Source organism: Canis lupus, chromosome 1 (genome assembly GCF_048164855.1).
Source record: "Canis lupus baileyi chromosome 1, mCanLup2.hap1, whole genome shotgun sequence".
Taxonomy (NCBI): Eukaryota; Metazoa; Chordata; class Mammalia; order Carnivora; family Canidae; genus Canis; species Canis lupus.
Genome location: NC_132838.1, coordinates 36,528,011 through 36,550,675, shown reverse-complemented (window position 1 = coordinate 36,550,675; position 22,665 = coordinate 36,528,011). Strand labels below are relative to the sequence as shown.

General features: G+C 42.0%; 1 long non-coding RNA gene and 1 other non-coding gene across 3 annotated transcripts in view; both read right to left on the bottom strand.

Moving 5' to 3' along the window:
* The window catches only part of LOC140633723 (uncharacterized), a 40,829-nt gene extending 30,527 nt beyond the window's left edge, over positions 1 to 10,302 (bottom strand). Inside the window, exons 1-2 of one of the 2 annotated variants that reach the window (XR_012031313.1) lie at positions 9,990 to 10,302; positions 4,787 to 4,846 (exon numbers count right to left, since the gene is read on the bottom strand). This is a non-coding gene — a long non-coding RNA (uncharacterized lncRNA). The remainder of the gene's footprint in view (positions 1 to 4,786; positions 4,847 to 9,989) is intronic. The other variant, XR_012031312.1, reaches the window with a different exon arrangement.
* Positions 9,987 to 10,068, bottom strand: TRNAL-UAA (transfer RNA leucine (anticodon UAA)). Its single transcript has one exon. It is a non-coding gene; the product is annotated as a tRNA-Leu (tRNA).
* Positions 10,303 to 22,665: the final 12,363 nt, after the last annotated feature.

Here is a 22,665-nt window from a genome sequence, read left to right as displayed (position 1 = left end):
GTTGAATTCAGCATTTAGAGTCATAGTTACCTGGGATATGGATATGGTGCGGGGTTGGGGATAATGTCAGGTCAGTATGACCAGTGGAAGTACACAGGACCCTCTTGGCCGGTCTGCATGGAGAGAGTTAGGGAGAAGAGATGACCAACTTGAAAGGGGTTCCATTGGCCAAATCCGGGAAATTTTGAACAGCCAAATTTTAATGACTGTATGGATTATAACCAATTGAATAAAATAGGAATCTCTGAGCTTATATTGAGTAATTGAATTACTATGTGATGGAGAAGAGAAACGTCTATCTTACAGTAGAACACTAACTAAGAAACATAAAAGGAATGATGGACATAGAAAAAAACACCATTTGGCAAAAATCATAGTTATAATTGATTCAAATACAAATTATCAATGGAAGTTAATACTAGTGAGTGGAAGCACAAAATATTCAGTAATTAGCTTCACAGTTGAGAAAAACCTGGCCAAGATAATTTTATCTAAGTTTAAAAGTCAATATCACCAGAAATAGGACAAACTGACAGACTGGGGAGTCTGAGTAAAGGGTGCACTGTTTCTACAGCTTTTCAGAAAGTTTTAAATAATTTCAAATAAAAGTTTTTATTTTTACTTTTTTAAAGATTTCGTTTATTTATTCATGAGAGACACAGAGTGGGAGAGAGGCAGAGACACAGGCAGAGGGAGAAGCAGGCTCCATGTAGGGAGCCTGACATAGGACTCGATCCCGGGACTCCAGGATCACACCCTGGGCTGAAGGCAAGTGCTAAACCACTGAGCCACCCAGGGATCCCCCAAATAAAAGTTTTTAAAAAACAATTACATAAGTTCAACATAGAGACACGTGAATCAGCAGTGTTAGAGGGAGAAACTCAAACCTTAGAGTAGCTCAAGACTCATTCTATCTGACTTTCAGGTCTTAAAGAGTTGGTACACTGATATGACCAGGTCAAAGGCAACCTTTTGTGTCAGCGACCATTCGATCACAGGTACAAGCAGAAGAGTACTCATCCAGGCTTCCTGAAGTCACAAACTTGCATTAGGAAATGCACTGGGGACCAAAGCAGCTGCTCACTGGTGTTTTTTCCTCTCTTTGGACACATGGTCACTCATCTTTGCTTTTCTCTGCATGTGCTTCATCCATTTATCTCTTTACACATCAGATCGTGTTGCTTCTCTGTGCACATAGCCGAAAATGACCTTATGGATCCTTGCAAATGGTTGAAAGAGAACATAATTGGCCCTGTTGAGTCAACTGATGCAAGGAGGTTGAGGTGATGTAATCCTGCCCACGTGGCTTCAGTAAATGTGGGAAGCAGATGTTTCAAGAAGAGGCATGAGCAGGCAGGCTGTGCCTATGTCAACAAGAGAACAAATGAGCCAGGGCTGGATGAAAGGCCCAGCTTGATGAGTGAGGAGGTGGAAAACATCTGGTTCTATAGGATATCTCAATATGTAGGTGCTAGAGCATGGACATACCATAGAAGACAGAGCCCAACAAATCATGAAGAATACAACAGCAATACATGTATTCTGATGCAGGCGTGTTGAGTTAGTGAATCAAATAACAGATACTCAAATAGTGCTGCTGCTATGAGTGATGTGTTTTCTAACATGGAAACCAGCTCTTGATGAAATTCTAAATAAAATGAAGTACCATTTTTCCTTGATTTACATGGTAGCTGGGTACTTGGAAAATTCACTGCATACTGAAAGCTTGTAAAAACATTTTGTGTTTAACATAGAAGATGCAGTTAGGTTATAGGTCCAGACAAACAGACTTTTAACCTACAGGAGTATTCTGATGGACAGTCCAAACTCTTGCAGGATGAAGGATAATTCTTTATTATGTGGGACTTCCACACACTGCAGCATGCCCAGCATCCCTTCCCCTTCCCCAGTGACAGTAACCTCCCTCCAAATTAACATGACAAGCTCAGAGTGCCACCACATTCTTCCAGAAGCTCCCCAGGGTTAGTGCTATCACTATTAAGGACCACTGGTTTAGAGATTAGTTTACCTCTGCCAGGGAGTGGTCAGTGGGTTATTTCTGCTTCACTGGAAGCTTTGTCTAAGTAAATCCCTTCCAACTTTTATAGTCAACAAACCCATGATTAAATGTCATAAAGCCATCACTTGTTCCCCTTCTGAAATACTACAGTTTTTTAAAACTCCTTTGCTATTCAAGAAGGTACTCAACTTTATATCAATATTTAAAAGCTATGCTATTCAGGACAGGACTCTTTTAGCTTCAAATAGGAAGCCACACAAAAGAGGAATTCATAGTCTTAACTTGGAAATACAAGTGTGGAGCCGATTCTAGAACCACTGGCTCCAGGAAATTGGTTGAGGCCTTGGGTTTTTTGTCTGTCTGTTTCTCCTCCCTCTAGCTCATCCTCTGTCTTTATTTCTTCCTCCCCTCTTCTTTCCCTCCCTCTCTCATCTTTCTCTCACTTTCTTTGTCTGTGGGCTGAATTCAGGCTCTCTTCTGGCAAAGGGCAGATGGCTACTATCCATTCACATTTTTTCTGTTCTGTGAAAGGCCTTCGCTTCTCCTCTCCTGCTCCAAACTGTGCCCACACTTCTAGGAGGGAAACTATGACTGGGAAAACAATTAACATTATGATTAGTTGTTTGGTGCCTGTATTCCCTAAATGTAAGATCTATGAGGACAAGACCTTGTCTTTCTTATTCATAACCATATCTGAGCAACCAGCAGAGAATTGTCCATTCTAATCACTTAAAAAATACTGAATGAATGAATGAATGAATGAATTGTTCAGTTAGAACTAGAGTTTGCCCATCTCTCAGTGCTGGTGTTTCTCTACAAGACTTTCCTAGACATTTTGAAAACATGGGCAAAAGGCAGCAGTAGCTGTGTGTTTTCTAAGCAGGCATTAGACTGGCTTATGGCACAGAGATGTAGAAGCAAAACAGAGAAATCCACTGGGAAACATCTGCTTCACTCCAAATCTACCCGAGGCTCTCTACCTCAAATTATCCAACTTCATCCTCATCCTACTTTGGTCTGAGGATACCTCCTCAGAGACTAAAGTCAGCATTAAAGAAATTGACTGATTCGGGCAGCACGGGTGGCTCAGCAGTTTAGCGCTGCCTTCGGTCCAGGGCATGATCCTGAGACTCGGGATCGAGTCCCATGTCGGGCTCCCTGTATGGAGCCTGCTTCTCCCTCTGCCTGTGTCTCTGCCTCTCTCTCTCTCTGTCTCTCTCTGTCTCTCATGAGTAAATAAATAAAATCTTTAAAAAAAGAAATTGATACAATTAGTATATAACTGTGTCATTTCAACTCATTAAGCCATTTAAAAATTTCATTTTGGTTCCATGTATCCTTCTATGTGTTGTTCTTTGTGGTGTACTAGTAGAATTAGGCATTGTACTGAATCATAGTAAAAGGATTCTTCTGCATAATCATAGACTCCAAGGTCAGTCTATATTGTATGAAGCACTTTGCCACACTTAAAAGCATGACATTACATATTCTTTTAAACATCTTCTGAGTAATAGGGGTCTTTATTTTTCTTTATGTGAAATTAAAAAAAATAAGTCAGGTTGCATTGAAAATTGAAGCAGAACTGGGTGGGCCAGAATGTTAGCATTTAAAAAATGTGAACAACATCCTTAATATAGCTGTTTGTGACTAACCCAGTGGGTGTGACACCCAGGGGGAAACAATAAGCTCACTTATCATGAATTTGAAAAGTTAGAGTTTAGAACTCTGTGCTATTTTTTGAACATAAAATTTATTCAAGGCATTACCCATTTTTATTTAAGAAAAGATTGTTGATGGAAAGTTAGGCATTTAAAAAAGACTTTTAAATGGGAAAAAAAGTTTAGTGAACAAAATGAAAAATGCAATCTATGCCCTTCTCCCAAATTTCATGTCTTTTAAAAATAGCATTTTTTGAGATGCCTGGGTGGGCCAATTAAGCATCTGACTTGATTTTGGTTCGGGTTATGATCTCAGAGTCGTGAAATTAAGCCGAGTGCTGAGTCTGTGATGGGCACAGAGCCTGCTTAGGATTCTCTCTCTCCCTCACCCTCTGCCTCTCTGCACCTCATGCACATGTGCCTACACTCTATCTCCCTTAAAAAAAAAAAATCGTGTCGTTTGCTAACAATCTCACTTTACTGCAACTGTTATGGCAAATACAATGTATTTCCAAAGCAGAATCAAACTGGTCTCATAGTCAATCTATAGGTACACTATATCAGAATCCCTAAAGTATAGCAATAGTTTATTCTAATTGATCATCCAAATGCCAGGCAATTTCTAAGCATTCTGTCAACAGCACATTTAACTCTCACAAGAAATCACTTGATAGGTACTTCTACTATCACCCCCATTTTACAGATGAGAAAACAAAGATGTGGCAAAGGTGAATAACCAGTCCAAAGTCACACTGCTCATCAGGGTTGGAGCTGGGGTTGAAACTTGGGCTGGCTGACTTCTAGTCACAGCTCTGCATTGCCTCTTAGGACCTATTCTGTGTAGTTCACAAATGCACATACTTCTGTATTTATGTACAAAGAAGATTATAGAATTGAGACAAATATTCAACACACTTCTTAATAATCCATCTTTTCAGTACAATTTAAAAAGTTACCTTTTTCAGTAATTTGTGAGCTTCACTATACTACAGCCATGAATAAAATGGCCGAAAAGATAATCTAAACCCAAAGATAAATTTGAGATGAGAATTGCACAAGTACAGTGTATATAGCCTACCCAGATAGGAATGATTCAAAAACCACTTACGTGTTTGCCTCTTTGGGCTTCTGGATCCTGATTCTTCTAATCAGATGAGACCCACTCTAGCTGCAAAAGAAGGAGAAAGAGAAGAAAAAGAAGTGTGAGAATGCCTGAACCCATACTCAATTAACTATATTTTCCTATTTTCCATATTCTGACATTCTGGCATCTAGGCCTTTGCTGATCAGGGAGGTACTGCCCCTCTCTGGGTTAGCTAATTCCTAGGGATGCTAGACAACTCAGAAAGTCCCTACACCGCAGAGCCTACTGAAATTATTCAAACTACCAAAACCTAAGCCGGCTTACCCTGCCTCACCCATTCCTTCTTGTGAAAACCACTATAAAAGGTTTTTGCCCATGCTTTGCCCTTTGCTTCCTCTGCTTCTTGACACATCCCTCATGTATGTGCCCCTACATGGCATGCCATGACTCTTGTTTCTAGAGATTTGTAAGTATAAAAAAGTGTTCCCTTATGTCAGTCATTTCTGTGTTTATGTGTCTTACACTTAACTAAAACAAATCCAGAATACATTTTAAAACACACATCCTAAATGAGAATTAATGTGTACAATAAACAGATGAAGTGTGAAGTATAGTCAGTGGATTTCAAAGTTGTTCATTTATTCCACAGGCATTTCTACAATGTATATGATTTGCTATAGACACTCTTTGAGGCAGTTTCCACCTGAGTAATGACCCAGTTAAATCACTGCTTCTCTGCCAGGTATTCCAATAAGTGGTTCAGAGACATCAAAATCTATTTAGATGAAAATGAGACCAAGTAGTTCACAAATCAACCATGTGGTTCACAATGACCTTCTTTCTGGCAATAGTGTAGATGTAAGGAACCTGGAATTATGTTCCCTGACTCCTACCTGGCATCTTTGTAACCGAACAGACTCATGAAGGCTAGAGGCATTATCATTTATCTCACTTGAACGATTAGCAAATGTGCGATGTGCATTCAAGTTGTTCATTAATTAGCTGCAATTGTACCTAAAAGCAAGATATAATACAAAATGACTAATTAAGATCTCCAAATTCCAACTTGGTACAAAGGACAAAGAAAGCTCCTTGTTCAGGATTTCTCAAACGGGGCGTGGTTTCTGTGTTTTCAAGTTAGTGGCTAACCCAAATCTCTATTCAACTTCACAGTTTCCGAGTTTGAAAAAAAAAATTGAAACAAAGATGATGGATATGATGAGATAAGGGCCCTGTTCATACAATTTAAATAATGGCCCGTGCAAATTGTGTCAGTGACTTAGTAATCTTTTCAATGGCAGATTTATCATCAATGACTAAAAGAGAAAAAAGAAAGTCAAAATAGTGGCTGCGTAAGACATAGCCTTGATGTGCTCCTACACATAGTTGACATAGGAACAACAATTTTTCAGGATTTTATAGTCCGTATAAGGCAATTTAACACATATATTTGCCTCAAATTAACCAGTAGGTGTCACTGTTTAAATGCATTCGCAACAGTCTTCCACAGAGTTCTCTGTAAAGAAGCCCAACAGAAAATAATCAAATAATTTTGAATGACTTACAACCAATTCAAACTCACAAAGAGAAGCCTTACAATCCATACTCATAATTTATAATTCTAATTAACTAGTGACTTAATTTCTTATTGTCCAAATAATTATTGGAAACTCAGTCTACACTTAGTGGTGGTATACCTACAAATGATTCAAATTCAAAATCTTCTAAGAATTTTTAAAAATAAAGAGTTTAATATAACAGGTCTACTTTCATGGGAAAGTAAAGATTCTGCTACGTTTTAGGACAGGATTTCAATCTTTAAGAACTACTGATGTTCCTAGCTCTCTATAATTTTGAGTGAAAGAAAACATTACTTTTTACATTTGTTGAAGAAGATGGTGTATAAGTGTATCTACCCCATAGGTACAATGGATCCTGCATAAAACTGCCTCTCAAGGAAGATTGTGAATGTAAGAGTGTTTTGAAAAATCGCAAAGTGATCTTTACGTGCAAGGTAAGATTTCTTCCGACTTGGACAGTGTAGTTATTCTGTATTTCCCACAGAGGGGACGAGAACTCAGAGGTATGAAACATCTGCTTTTGTGAGGAGGCATTATTATGAGACCAATATTAGTTAATATTAATAATATTATTAATATTTCTTATTATCACAAAGAAGGCATTATCATAGTCGATTCAGCCTTACAAACATTCAGTGGGGTAAGTATTATTTTCCTCTTTATAACTGAGAAAAGGAAGACTAGTAACCTGAGAAAATTGGTAAACCTGTGTTGCCCAAAGCCTGGGTTCTTTCTACTCAGTCACCACATGATTTGAACTTTTATAAATTGAATCGGATCCTTAATGTTTGCTGCAGTAAATCAAAATTCAGTTAGGGAATCCTGCTGATCATAATACATTAGGTAGAGAAGGAAAGAGTAAAGCGAAAGATTCCACTTAATTTGGTGTGTGAAGACTGTGGTTAAGTAGTCCCTACATACTAATCAATAGAAAACTTGGAATTCAATGTCTATCTTAGAGATTCTCTTGTTTCTGAGCCAGCAGTCTTCAGACATCATTTCACCCCTCTTTGTGGCATCTCAGAGTAACCTGGCCGAATTTCAGCAATCTCAAGAATACTTATGAGTCTTTTACCATCTCTGCTAATGCACAGTAACTGGTTAATACAAACTAGAAGCTTAATTTACAATATAGTTTTTAAAGAAACAAAGTAAAACTCCACACTACTCTTTGCCTGTTCTTGGTAGTACTGTTCCACATTTGCACTTGGACATAGTAATAAGAATACTTAAATAGCACAAGCCCCTAAGTTCAGGCTGGAAAGGCTTCAAATCAATATGGTTTTTTTCTCTTGCTTGGCCTTTAAGGAGAAAGAGGGAGGTACACTGAACTCGGTTGAACTGGCTATTGAGTGTATTAAATAGTCTTCACCCAAAAATATTTCCTTCTGATTCAATATTCCCCCTTCTTCCAAACCTATATAGATGGACCAAGAGTGTCTGTGTCGCTAGAGAAACTTCCAAATGCAACACTAATCAGGTTGCTTCTTGTTTTGAATCCTTTCGTGCAGAGACCATACTTAGCTTGGTTTCAAGATGGCTTACCCCACCTGTACCTCTCTCCCTCCCCTCCCAGAGCCCTACTTCCCTTTCTTTAGTTCCCAACTAAAGCTGCCTCTCTAGGAAAGACTTAGGACTTCTCACACTGGTCTTTTAGCCTCTTGGACATAATTCATATTTTGTCATTATGTGATTCATTGAAATCTATCCCTCACTGAGCTCCTTGAGACAGATGCTAGGTTATTTATCTGCACATCCCAAATGTCTAACAGTGACTGGCTCATAGCCAGTTCTCAGATGCTGGCAGGGTGCTCATTTCCAAACTACTCAGACACTCTTTCTTTTCCTCTTTTCTTCCCTTCCCTTCTTGAACAATTCAATTCTAAAGCCATTGTATAGGCTCAAGCAAGGTAAATAAATTTTACATTGGCAAATTTAGGGAATGACAATTATGGATAGAAAAACTAAAAATCTGTAGCGATGCATGAGAATTGGAGATATTGTTATAAATTCCTGGATATAAGTATAAATGGAGAGTAGATAAATATAGATGTGTACAGGTCGACACAGGCTCCCTAATTCTGTCCACTCAGAGGGCCTGGGAACAATAACATATCAAAAGAATGATCACACCAACACTGAGGTCTAGGTTTCTAATGGCTGATTCTAGGGCTGGGTCACAGCAAATACAAGGTAAGCATGGAATATCTTGGTCTAGGAGGTAAGGAAGTGCTAAAAAATGATGGAGACACGTCAAAATTAAGCTTGAATGGATTCCCACTGGCCAATCTGGGACACTTTGAGCATCAAATACAGCATGGATTGTAACCATTTATTCAAATAGGATAGCATGAGTGCACACTTAGATTGCTTATGATCCTTTAAATAGCTGCATAAAATGGAAAGTTTGACTAGTAATAGGATATTTATATAGCCTCAAAGCACTTTCCCCCCAATTATGTATTAATCACAAAGGGAAAATGAGTGAATTTATCGTGGTGAAGACTCCGCAGAGGCTTAATCAGGTGAATTAAGTCCGTTAACAGGACACATCAAAACTACTCTACCTGAGAAGATGCAATGTGATACTTCTGTGATACTCTTGCTACAGAAACTCAATCTGAATCACATCAAACAAACCCAAATTAACAATGGGACATCCTACAAAATGATTGGCCTATTTATCTTCGGAAGTGTCAAGATCATGAAAGTCAGGAGACGCTGAGAAATTGTCAGAGATTGAAGAAGCCTAAAGACATGTGACAAGTAAATGCAACACATTATACTGAACAGGAGCTTGTTACTACAAACGACAACTGGTGATTGAATGCGGTTTAAACACTAGATGTAGTAAATTATCAACGTTAACTTCCTGATTTTAATAGTTTTATTGGAGCATCTAGTCGGCATCTTACTGTCAAATGATTTTTTTTTTAAAACTGTTCTTTGCACTGTAATTGCAACTTTTTCCTCTAGGTTTTAGATTATTTTCATATTGAAGAAATATATATATATATATATATATATATATATATATATATATATATATATATAAAGACTAGACCATGCCATTAGTATTCTAAAATTGTAAACGGAATACAAGTTAGAGTCCATCTTAGAGCTGTGATGCATGCATACTGTCTCCGCCTTCAAGGAGCTAATGGAAGAACCGCGCGCGCACAATTAATTTTAGCGAAAAGGAAAAAGGTCGAGATTGATCTTTGCCTTTTCTGCAGGAGCAGCTTTCTAGGCCTGGAGCGAGGCTTGCAGCTCAGGGGCGCCCGCCCGCCCCGCCCGGCCCGGCGCCCGCTCGTCCGCGGGGAAGCCTGGCCGGGCCCGCGCGCCCCAGTCCCCACCCGGGCTCGGCCCCGGGAGCCGTTGGCGCCGCGCGGCCCTGGCCGGGGAGACGCCCGCCCGCCCCAGTCCGCGGCCCGCCCTCGCGCAACCCGACCGCCGCGTCGTCTCCCGCCCGCGGGGAGCGAGGCCGCGCGGCGTGTTCGCGTCGCGGGGGTGGGGGGACAGGGTGCGTCTCTGCCAGCAAGAAGGCGGAATCCTGGGGCCCGAGGCGTGGCGTGCCCGGTGAAATTGATGTTCAAAAAGCAAATGAGAAGTTTAGGTGAAAAAAAAAAGCAAAACCAAACATCTACCAGGAGTGGGGTTCGAACCCACGCGGACATTGTCCATTGGATCTTAAGTCCAACGCCTTAACCACTCGGCCATCCTGGTACAGGCGAACGGTCTGCTTTTCGCTCTTCCTACAAGCTGTATCCCATCGTCCTCGCTCCCTCCCTCAAGAATTTCTGAGGATCCTTCGCTGCCGCCTCCCCGGTTTTCGCCTGCCGAGCTGGAGCGACCTCCCCGCCGGAGCCTCGGTTTCCCGCCGCCGCCGCCGCCGCCGCCGCCGCCGCCGCAGCTCACTGTTGCCCCCGGCCCGCGGCGGCAGCGAGGGCAACTGCAGCCGGGGCCGGCGCTCCGAGGCTCGCGGCGAGGCTCGCTCCGATCCGGGCCGCACCCCCGCGCCGCCGCCCCTGCTTTCGGTTTCGGCGTGCGCGGGCGCGGGAAACAAACACGCGCGTCAACTTGGCGGCTGTTAGCGGCGCGTTTGGGAGGCGCGGGGGGCCCGGGGTGCAGGGCGGGGGCCCAGCGGGTGGGGTTTGGTTTGTTTTATTCGAAAGAGACTAAATCTCGGGGGAGTGAGTTGCGCGGGCAGCTGCCGGGTGCTTGGACCCGCGGGCCTGCGGGCCGCCCCTCCTCGCCAGCGGCGCGGGAAGGAAGCTTCGGAGAAAGCGGCGTGTGTCCGGCGCCGCGGCGGAGGCAGGGAGTGTGCAGCGGCCTCCCCGCCGGCTGCGCGCCCCGCACCTGCTGCTGCACCGCCTCCGAGGCACCGAGGGCCGCCGGCGTCCCCACGACCCGCCTGTGCTCCTGGACCTTTACCTTCTCTGCACTGTTGCTGCAACGCTCTCCCTCCATTCCGTGCACGGGAGACTCGGTTTGTCCCGTCACCTCCGGGCTGCCATTCCCCACCACGCGGGACCTCGAATCCTCCACAGAGCCAAGGCCTGGGCGTCCTGCAGCGTCGGGGAGCCTGGGGACAGCTCCACCTGGCAGCCACGTCCGTGCGCCTAGGGTGCAGGCGGCTGTCTCTGACCAAGAGCTTCCATCGTCCTGCGGACGGCTCGAGTGCACCTGACCGGGGGACCGCCCCGACCGGCTCCTCACCGGCCCCGCCGCCTCCTCCAACCCGGGTGGTCCCCGGGGGCCTGGCCCTGGCCTGGGGTCCAGCCCAGCGCATCGACCGACCCCGAGAGCCCCAGGCTGACAGCCGGTGGCTCGGCATCCTGCTCACGTGGCCACCTAACATCGGGAGGTCCCAGCCTCGCGGGGTCCCTCCTGCTGAGCACGAGGCCTGGCTCCCCGCAGGAGCACGACGGCCAGGCGCAGGCAGTGCCTCAGCTGCTGCCCGCTCAGGCGGGGAAAGAAGGGGAACTTCTCTTCTGCCGGATGTGGAGGCATCCGTGGGGCGATGACACAGGATCACTTCCTACTACTGCCATCTCCATCTTACTGCACCAGATTGTCAAGAGGCTTCAGATCTCATAAAATTGGGCTTTCAGAGTACTTAAAATGGTAATAAAATAATGCACTAGGTGGTCACTGTGGGGCAGTCATTGCTCTAAGCTCTTTACATATATTGTCTAACTTGACTTTTTAAACAACTCTGCATAGCAAGTGTTTACATCACCATTTTCAAGTATAGAAGCCCAGTTACAGACTCACTCAGATATAACAAGATGCCTCCTAGACCTGCTGGCGGCACCTCAAGGCCAATATACAGCTTCACCACCATGCAGCCGTCAAATCCTCAATCATCTTCTGGAACATGGGAATATACTATTTGAAGGATATTTTTATTTAACCCCAGACTTAGCTTCCAAGAAGCCTCTAGTATAAAACGGTTCTGAACAACACTGCTGCACTGTAGGGTACCCCTTAGAAGTGCCTCTCCTGCAGCCTTGAGATTATATTAAGTATCTTTGAGCCACTGCTTAAGGATGGCCTTGGAACACATGTCAGTCTAGTCAGAGTTACAGGTAACTCTGAGGTGTTGGAGAAGACAAGTTTCAATCTGCTATGTAGCGAATTGTCTTTTTCCAAAGAGGACCACAGTATCTCCCACTCCACATGTGACATCTTCTTCCACTGCGATGTTGACACATGTATCATCAAAACACAGTGTCTATGTTCTTCCCACTGAAACTGGGAAGCCTTGCGTCTGTGGCAGAATGGCACTATGTGATTTCTGAGGTCATTCACCTTGTTCTCTTGGGACGCTTGACACATGTATCATCAAAACAAGGTGTCTATGTTCTTCCTCACTGAAACTGGGAAGCCTTGCGTCTGTGGCAGAATGGCACTATGTGATTTCTGAGGTCATTCACCTTGTTCTCTTGGGACGCTTGGAAACCAGTCACCATACTGTGACAAAGCCCAAGTAGCCACATGTAGGTTTTCCAACCAACAACCCTGACCAACAGTCAATATTAATTGCTGCAAATATAAATTAATGAGCCCTCAGGTGATGCCAGCACGCAGCCATCAAATGACCCAGCCATTGAATCTTAGCAACTAAGGACCCAGATCATGGGGCAGGGACAAGCTGTCCCTACTGGATCCTTTCCCAATTTCTGACTCACAGAATCTATGGGCAGCATAAAAATGTTATTGTTTTGTGCTACCAAGTTTTGTTTGTTTGTTTGTTTGTTTTAATGAAGCAATAGTTCATGAAAACTCTGAGAAACTGAGATAGTGTAGTGGAGCACTAGGAGTATTACATGGAGACCGGGATCTGGGAATAAAGCCAACCCGAGAAAGCAGAATCCCGAGATGAAAAAGCCAAGGTGTAAGTCCATCACTGGAGTCCTTTCCTTCCTCTTTACTGGAAACTGGTTTCTGGGCCATGCTGCCCTCGCCAAATTGACATTCTTCCTAGGACTCTCCGGTTGGAGGAACACAAGTCCCATCGCGAGGTCTTCGCCACAAGGAAGATTAGGAGGCAGAATTCTGGCTTCTACCTTAGGAAGCAGGCCTTAAAATGGAAGACATTCCCCAAACATAAGAAGGGTGTTCAAAAGATGCTGGCAACTGCAAGGCATGACAAATATCCACTTGAGTGTTGGAACAAAATGTGAAAAGCACTATGCAGTGACATTTGTTACAACTGACAATATTAGAAAGCAGATGACAATATTAAGACAAATTTTGCAACATTGAAATGGCTTCCTGTTCAGGAAATTGCATTTGGCATACTTCTTATGGGCAAATGTTTTACTCTGTTTAAAGTATTTTTCACTGTGCGCGTGTGTTTATTTGAGCCATGATGTGCTCCATGTATTTTTTTTGTGATTTAAAAATATGTTCACAAATGCTTTGACACTCTTCCCTTCAAGAGATGGAGCTTCCCTTTCAGAGGGCTGAATCTAGCAACTCGTTTCTAAAAAATAGAATAAAACAGAAGTGATATGCAACCTCAGAGACTAGGTAGGTCATCAAAAGGCAATGCTGCCAATGTCTTGGTTTCTCTCCCTTGGATCACTCCCTCTGGTGGAAACCAGCAGTCCTGTCATGAGCAGCCCCTTGAGAGGCCCACGGGGTAAAGAGCAGCCAGCAAGGAACTGAGATCCCACGTGAGCGAGCTTGGAAATGAATCCTCCCTCCCAGTTGAACCTTCTGATAACTGTAGCCCTGGCCAGCATCTTGACTACCACCCTGTAATTATGAGACCCTGAACCAGAACCACCAGCCAAGCTCTGATTTCCTGGCCCTCGGAAACTATGTAAGATAATATTTATTGTCTTAAGCTGCTAAGTTTTATGTTACTTTTATGCAGCTAATAGATGACTAATACACATATATATTAGCTAGTTTTTCTAGCTTTGATGATGTATTCATGAGCATATATTTTTTCATATATATATATATATATATATTCTAAAAGAATCATCTTGTTGACCCCTTTGCAAACATTCAACGTTCTTCTTTCCATTTGCTCTCAAGCTGTTGAATGGATTACCCATACTTTCCAAGTACACCCATTCACTTTCAGTTTTCCCCCGGAATCCTTGGACCTGTGGCTTCTACCCTTCCTTCTCTCTCTGTCTTTATTTTTTCGGAATGAAAATATCTTTCCTAAAACAGATTCACATTTTTAAAAAGGTTTTATTTATTTATTTGACAGAGAGCACAAGCAGAGGGAGCAGTAGGCGGAGGGAGAAGCAGGATCCCTACGGAGCAGAGAGCCAGAGTGGGGCTCAATCTCAGGACCCTGGGATCATGACCTAAGTTGAAGGCAGCTGCTTAACAGACTGAGCCACACAGGTGGCCCCAGATTGACGTTGTAAAAGTTAAAGCAGCATGTGTAACCCCTTTCCACAACCCCTGAAATCCCTGTCATACAAGTTGGGACCTCTTGTCCCTTGAAGATGCTAAGCCATTTTCTCTCTCTCTCTCTCTCTCTCTCTCTCTCTCTCTCTCTCCTGCCTTTCCCATGATGCCTTTATCTGCCTAATCCTCCTCCACAGAAATCCTCCCTTCCCACCTCACATCTAATTGTAGGTGAAATGAAGAAGTATAAGTTAGACTTTCCTGCAAATATGAGTGGGAAAAAAAAAACTTGGGAAGTTCCAAATTAGACTTTTAGAAGTATCCTTCTCACTCTGCTGGATCTTGTTTATTATCATAAAAATTAAGCTATGTCCTATCATTAGGGATACATTATTCTTGGTGACAGGATTTCCTGTTTAAGAACACAAAGATTTAAATTTTTGTCTCAAATCTTGTGAAATAGAGTACACATATATCCTATATAGTAAGCAAAATATAAATCAGTCTTTCTGCCCATAATCAAGGGTTGTCATTATGATAGCAACGATTTTTCTGAGCTATAGCTAAAACAAGAGGCAGCAGCACATCATAATGTAAAGGTACTGTTTAGACTATGGAATCGGTGGACCTTGTTCAAATTCTAAATTTTTCCTAGCCATGTGAGCAAAATGCCTAACCCCTCCAGTTTCAGTTTCCTCACCTATAAAATGGGAATAAGAATGTCTACTTCAGAGAAATGTGAGAATTCAGTGAATTAATGTATGCAAAATATCCAGCTAGAAGGTTGGCTGGAGGTAGGTTCCTATGGGGTGCTAGTCAATGTTTGTTACGTTTTTAAAAGATTTGATTGATTGATTGATTTCAGAGAAAGGGAGGGAGAGGAAGAGAGGGGGACACAGAGGGAGAAGGAGAGAGAATCTCAAGAAGACTCTGCTGAACTCAAAGCCTGACACCGACACTGAGCGGATCCCACGACCATGAGATCATGACCTGAGCCGAAATCAAGAGTCCAATACTCAACTGGCTGAGCCATCCAAGTGCCCTAATATTTGTTACTTTCTGAAGAGCCATTCCCACTTTTATTTCAGGCAATGTAAATGCCTCCCCCCGTCTCAGGGGACAAATTGCTATTGGTCTAAGCCAGTGATTATTACATCATCCATTCTACCAATAATGAATCTGTGGCAGGGTTAAGGGGGAAAGTGGGTAAGCGATCCAGTTCTGGCCAATGAGAGATAAGGGAAGTTGGCTGGGGATTCTGAAACAGATGTCCTTTCTGGAATAAAAAAACAAAGCCTGGGGAAGTAAAAGCTTGTGCCATTCCCTCTCTTTTTCTCTTTGCCTTCAATGAGCTGGTGTGAAGATGAAATAACTGGAGCCGTGTTAGCCATACTGTGACCATGAAGGTACAAGAAGTCAGAAGGGTAAATTAGAAAGAGTGCTTGCCCTTAAAGACCTTAGTAAGCCACAGCCAACCAGAAACCACACACCTCCAATCTGCTTCTTATACAAGAAAATGAACTTCATGTCTTTAAAAGTAAGCCAGTGGCTCTCAGAGTATCTGGACCACATGGGAAGTTGTTAGAAATGCAGATTCACGTGCCCACCCCAATTTCTTGAACGCACACTAGAGCTGCGTGATCTGAGGCAGGCTCGGGTTTTAGAGTCTCAGTTATCACAGTAGGGTTTCTGCCAAAGCATTCCTGAGCCAAAGCATTCCTGAGGGTTCCTACAGTATGTGTGGAATGCAGGAAGGGCTCTAAGTATTCTTTAGAAGCTGCTTCCTCAATTGATTCCCCACCTTTGGCTTGATTTCTTATCATTTACCTCTTTCTCTTAGATAAACCTCTCTCCTGAGGGCATACTTGTCTTCTTGTATTTAAATAGGTGTGTAAATTATTGTGTGTGCCTCCGCCTAAGGTCTGTCTTGTCCTTTTTTTATTTATTTTTTATTTTTTATTGGTGTTCAATTTACTAACGTACAGAATAACCCCCAGTGCCCGTCACCCATTCACTCCCACCCCCCGCCCTCCTCCCCTTCTACCACCCCTAGTTCGTTTCCCAGAGTTAGCAGTCTTTACGTTCTGTCTCCCTTTCTGATATTTCCCACACATTTCTTCTCCCTTCCCTTATATTCCCTTTCACTATTATTTATATTCCCCAAATGAGTGAGAACATATAATGTTTGTCCTTCTCCGACTGACTTACTTCACTCAGCATAATACCCTCCAGTTCCATCCACGTTGAAGCAAATGGTGGGTATTTGTCATTTCTAATGGCTGAGGAATATTCCATTGTATACATAAACCACATCTCCTTTATCCATTCATCTTTCGTTGGACACCGAGGCTCCTTCCACAGTTTGGCTATCGTGGCCATTGCTGCTATATACATCGGGGTGCAGGTGTCCCGGCGTTTCATTGCATTTGTATCTTTGGGGTAAATCCCCAACAGTGCAATTGCTGGGTCGTAGGGCAGGTCTATTTTTAACTGTTTGAGGAACCTCCACACAGTTTTCCAGAGTGGCTGCACCAGTTCACATTCCCACCAACAGTGTATGAGGGTTCCCTTTTCTCCGCATCCCCTCCAACATTTGTTGTTTCCTGCCTTGTTAATTTGCCCCATTCTCACTGGTGTGAGGTGGTATCTCATTGTGGTTTTGATTTGTATTTCCCTGATGGCAAGTGATGCAGAACATTTTCTCATATGCATGTTGGCCATGTCTATGTCTTCCTCTGTGAGATTGGTCTGTCTTGTCCTTAAGAGAATCTTTACTTTCACTTTACCAGAAATCTTCGACTTCCTCGCATCATTCTAACACTCTTCTATTCAGTTGAGTGCTTCAAAGTCCAGGTTACTTTTAGACCTATTCTTTTTTTTCCCCCTTTCCTTTCCTTTTCTTTTATCTTATTTTATTTTTATTGAAATATTGAATTAACATGCAGTGATACTAATTTCAAGTATACAATATAATGAATCCACAATTCTGTACGTTACTCTGTGCTCATCATAAACGTACTCTTGATCTCCTTCATCTATTTTACTCATCCCCTGCGCACCGCCCCCCTCCCCCACCTCCCCTATGGCAATCATCAGTTTTTTTTTCTCCATATTTAGGAGTCTGGTTTTTTTGTTTGCCTCTTTTTAAATTTCTTTGTTAATTTGTTTTGTTTCTCAAATTCCACATATGAATGAAATCATATGATATTTGTCTTTCTCTGTCTGACTTATTTTACTTAGCATTATACTCTCTAGATCCATCTATGTTGTTGCAGATGGCAAGATCTTATTCTCTTTTATGACTGAGAAATATTCCATTGTATATATACTATGTCTTTTTTTAAAGATTTTATTTACTTTTTAATGAGAGATACAGAGAGAGGCAGAGAGAAGCAGGCTTCATGCAGGGAGCCTGATGTGAGATTCGATCCCGGGTCTCCAGGATCACGCCCTGGGCCGAAGGCAGCCCCGCCAAACCGCTGAGCCACCCAGAGTCACTCAGGCATCCCTATATACTACGGCTTTATCCATTCATCGATGGGTTGCTTCTGTATCTTGGCTATTGTAAATCATACTGCAATAAACATAAGGGTGTGTATGTAACTTCAAATTCGTGTTTTCCTATTCTTTGAGTAACTATCCAGTAGTGAAATTACTGGATCATAGGGTAATTCTTTTTTTTTTTTTGGGGGGGGGGGTAATTCTATTTTTAATTTTTTTGAGGAAACTCATCATGTTTTCCGCAGTGGCTGCACCAGTTTGCTTTCCCATTAATAGCACACAAGAAGTGTTCCTTTTTCTCCAGCAACATGTCATCTCTTATCTTTTTTATTTCAGCCATTCTGACAGATGTGAAGTCATGTCTCATAGTGCTTTGGATTTGCATTTCCCTGATGATTAGTGATATTGAGCAACTTTTCATTAGACTGTTGACCATTGGTACATCTTCCTTGGAAAAGTGTCTATTGAGATCTTCTGCCCAGTTTTCACCAGATTATTTGATTTTTTTTGGTGTTGAATCATACAAATTCTTTATATATTTTGGATATAACCCCTTCGTAACTATATCATTTGCAAATATCTTCTCCCATTCAGTAGATTGCCTCATCACTGTGCAAAAGCTTATAATTTTGGTATAGTCACAACAGTTTAATTCTGCTTTTGTTTTCCTTGCCTGAGGAGACATATCTAGAAAAATGTTTCTACTACCAATGTCAGAAAAATGATTGCCTATATTTTCTTCTAGGAGTTTTATAAATTCTAGTCTTGCACTTAGGTCTTTAATCTACTTTGACTTTATTTTTATGTATGGTATAATAAAGTGGTCCAATTTCATTCTTTTGCACACAGCTGTCCAGTTTTCCCAGCACCATTTATTGAAGATACTGTCTTTTCTCCATTGCATATTTTGCCTCCTTTGTCATAGATTAATTGGCGGTAAAAGCATAGGTTTATTTCTGGGCTCTCTGTTCAGTTCATTGATCTATGTGTCTATCTTTGTGCCAATACCATATTGTTTTGATTGCTACAACATCAGTATAACACCCTCTTATTTCAATATCAGTTAAATGCTTCAACATCCAGGTTACTTTAAAACCCATTTTTTATCTCAATTATATTATGAAGAAATATAGCACAGATTTTCATTATTATTTAAATTAGTGATCATAACATGTTATCACTAAATAGCGTCAACACTAGGATATATCCACTCATCTGAAGGTGAGCATGCAAAGCCATCTGTTTGCTTACATTGGGGATTACCACATACTTGCCAGACACTTTTAGATACCTGAGCATGCTATTCTTCTGGATTTCAAAAACAGAGTTGGTGGCTAAGCATGTGTGAAGTTAACCAACCTTGACTCTCTCCCAAAATTGTGCCGAAGCTCTTTCAGACAGCTCTGGGCCATAGATACATAAAGACATGAGAGGAGACAGGGGACATGGGACAACGACCATGGGAAGAAAGCTTGTATCCCCTGTGCCTCCTATCTCCCAGCTATCCAGGAGTCAACTACTGAGAAGGCTCAGTGGGAATTTTGCCAGGCACTCAGCTTGTTTCACTGGGGCTCTTTACTCCCTTCTCCCCTCTTTTCCATCTCATCTTTTGTTTTCCAACTTTATTAGAGACTAATTTTGTTTGATGGAGCACTCTGTCAACAGTGCTTCACTGTGAGAAGCGTTGTACATGTGTTACTTCATTTCATTCATTTTATCTAATTTCCTTCATTCCTATTTTAGTTCTTGAGCCTTTAAGTGTTCAGCTTTTATCTTGTCTTCCCCACATTGTCTTTATATTTCCATTAAGAATATTATTGCATTTTCATTCTTTTGAATGTTTCCTTATTTCTAGTTTAGTTGAGAATTTTTTGACTCTATGTTTGTATTTTTATTTTATTTTACATATGGTAGCTTTAATTTTTTATTTTATAGTTAAATGTGACCATTGGATCTTTTAACAGCTTGTTTTCACTACATGTGTAGTTTAGCCCTTATATTTTAATTTCTACATTTTAGTTTTTCTTAATTTTCTCCCTTCCTTGTGTTATTTTACTTTAAAGTTCTCATTTGTCCTTAGGAATATTTCTTTTTTTTTACTTTTAATTTAAAAAAAATTTTTTTTATTTATTCATGATAGAGAGAGAGAGAGAGGCAGAGACACAGGAGGATGGAGAAGCAGGCTCCATGCCTGGAGCCTGACGTGGAATGCGATTCTGGGACTCCAGGATCACGCCCTGGGCCAAAGGTAGGCGCTAAACTGCTGAGCCACCCAGGGATCCCAGGAATATTTCTTCTACTTTGTGTTTTTGGCTAGAGAAAAATAGCCTTGGGAAGAGGCAGTAAGGAAAGAAAGGCTACATCCTCAGTCTCCATGGGCTTCACACCAAGGAGAAGGTCAATCTAACAAAAGGCTGGGTCTTCCTGCACTTACTCAGAATGGGGAGCTCAGATTAAACTGGTTAGATTTAATTTTACTTTCTAAGACTTTATTTACTTGAGAGAGAGTGAGAACATGCACACAAGCAGGGAGAGGGGAAAGGAGGGGAAGTGGAAGAGGCAGAAGGAGAGACAGACAACCCCCTGAGCAGGGAGCCGATAGGAGGCTTGATCTCAGGATACTGAGATCATGACCTGAGCCGAAGGCAGACACTTAAGTGACTGAGCCACCCAGCTGCCCCTAAACTGGTTAGATGTTATAGGGCAGGGTCAGCTTAGAGAATGCCAAGCAAGGTGATACCCAGATTATATATCTGATAAATGTGGATGACCATATAATTTGTCATCCAAACCCAGACAACTTGTGAAAATGAAAAAAGGAGCTATTAAATATGATGCTGGGATACCAGGCCTGCAGAAACTGTCCTGGGTAGTTTATGTATGTAAAAGAAATATGTGTAAAAGTTCAAACCCAAATTAATTAATATCACATCTGCACCTGGTAGACAATTTATTTAAGATTTATTTATTTATTTATTTATTTATTTATTTATTTATTTATTTGAGAGAGAGAGAGAGTGAGCATGCGAGTGAGTTGAAGGAGGGGCAGAGGGAGAGAATCTCAAGCAGACTCCCCACTGAGCACAGAGACAGAGACCGACTGGGGCTCAATCTCTGGACCCCAAGATCACAACCTAAGTGGAAACCCAGAGTTGGATGCTTAACCAACTGCACCACCCAGGCGCCCCTAGGCATTTATTGAGTGATCAACTACGATAACATGAAGGATTATATCAATTTAAATATAAATAAAAATACAATTCCTGATATGTGAAACACTTTCATACTAGGTCAGTTAAGAAAGTCCAGACAGAAAAAAAAAAAAAAAGAAAGAAAGAAAGAAAGAAAGAAAGAAAGAAAGAAAGAAAGAAAGAAAGAAAGAAAAGAAAAGAAAAGAAAAGAAAAGGAAGTCCAGACAGGGAGCACCTGGGTGGCTCAGAGGTTGAGGTCATGAACCTGGGGTTCTGGGATCAAGTCCCGCATTGGGCTCCCTGTGAGGAACCTGCTTCTTCCTCTGCCTATGTCACTGTGTCTCTCATGAATAAATTAATAAAATCTTAAAAAAAAAAAAAGGAAAGTCCAGACAGGAAATTGTAGCAGCCTTCACACCACACCTCAAGTACCTGGTGTGCATTTTGGATTACACAAATCACAAATATTATTCTCTCACTCTCTCTCTTTCTTTTTAGTATTGGCAACAATTTAAATTTCATTTCACATGGTTATAGAGAGTGAAGGTAATTCTGATGTTTTGCCTCTAGATCTGGGAAGATAATGATTCCATTAACTGAAGGAGGTCCATAGGGAAGGAGAGAATGCTGAGTCTCAGGAATCTGTGGGATATTCAAGAAGGGAAGGCAAGCAGACAGTAGGGTATTAAAATCTGGAGCTCAGGTGACAGATCTAGGCTACGGATAGAGATTGTTGAGTAAATGGCTTAGGCAAATACCACACTGTCATGGTGCAGGCCAGAAGTGCAAGGAGAGGGGTAGCCCCACAATGATATCCATGTCGTCTTACATCATCCCATGGTATCCTTTGCAGGACCAAGCTGGATACATTATGAGGTGAGTCCCACTGCTCAAAAATAATACTTTTCAAAGGTGAGAATAAGAGCAGTCTTGCAAGCAGAAGGAAGAGTCTAGCTTGGATGCCAATTGCTCAGGGAGGTTGCCTACTTAATGCTGACAGCGCTAGGGGCCCTTGGGTGAAGCTGAGACTGTGTATTTGCTCTTTGTTAGGCAAACTAAAGGGAGCTGCTGGAGCCGTCAGTGGTCAGTCTTCTCTCCACAAAGTTTTGGAAATCACCACTGTGAGACAGCAAGGCCTTGGGATGGATGATATTGCCCACAAAGGATGTATAGAGAAGAGTCAAGGGCAGATTTCTAGGCCATTTCTCATGTCAGTGTGGGGCTAACTCATTTGACCCAAGATCCTGAAACAGATATGAGATAACTGTGTTTTTATGCTACTAAGCACTGGGGAGCAACGATTGCCCTCCTCCTTTTTCTTAGTGGCCTTAACCACATGGGATGATTTATTAAGGTTGTGTGGTGTGCATGTGCAGCAGTGGAGAAGGCAAATACTGTCAACCAGCCCACACAGGGTATGTGGCCTTTGGCAAATTATTGCCTGTTTCTCCTGTCAAATAAATCAAAGGAGTTGGTAATATGAATCTAAATGCATGAATTTTTCCTTTTGTTTTTGCAATATAGTTTAAGGAGGTAATTCAGTTGTTCAATTGCTGTGTGAGATATCTTTAATTACATAAGTTTTCATTTGAGGTAGAGACTGCAAGTATCAACTTTGTTTTTCAGACCGTGAAAATTTCAGAACTGGAAATATATATTTTTACTTTTCTTCTGAATGAAAAAGCAGACCAAGCAAAGAAACAATAAATTAAATGGCTTTAATAGTATCCTTCTCTTTCAGTTTTATTTT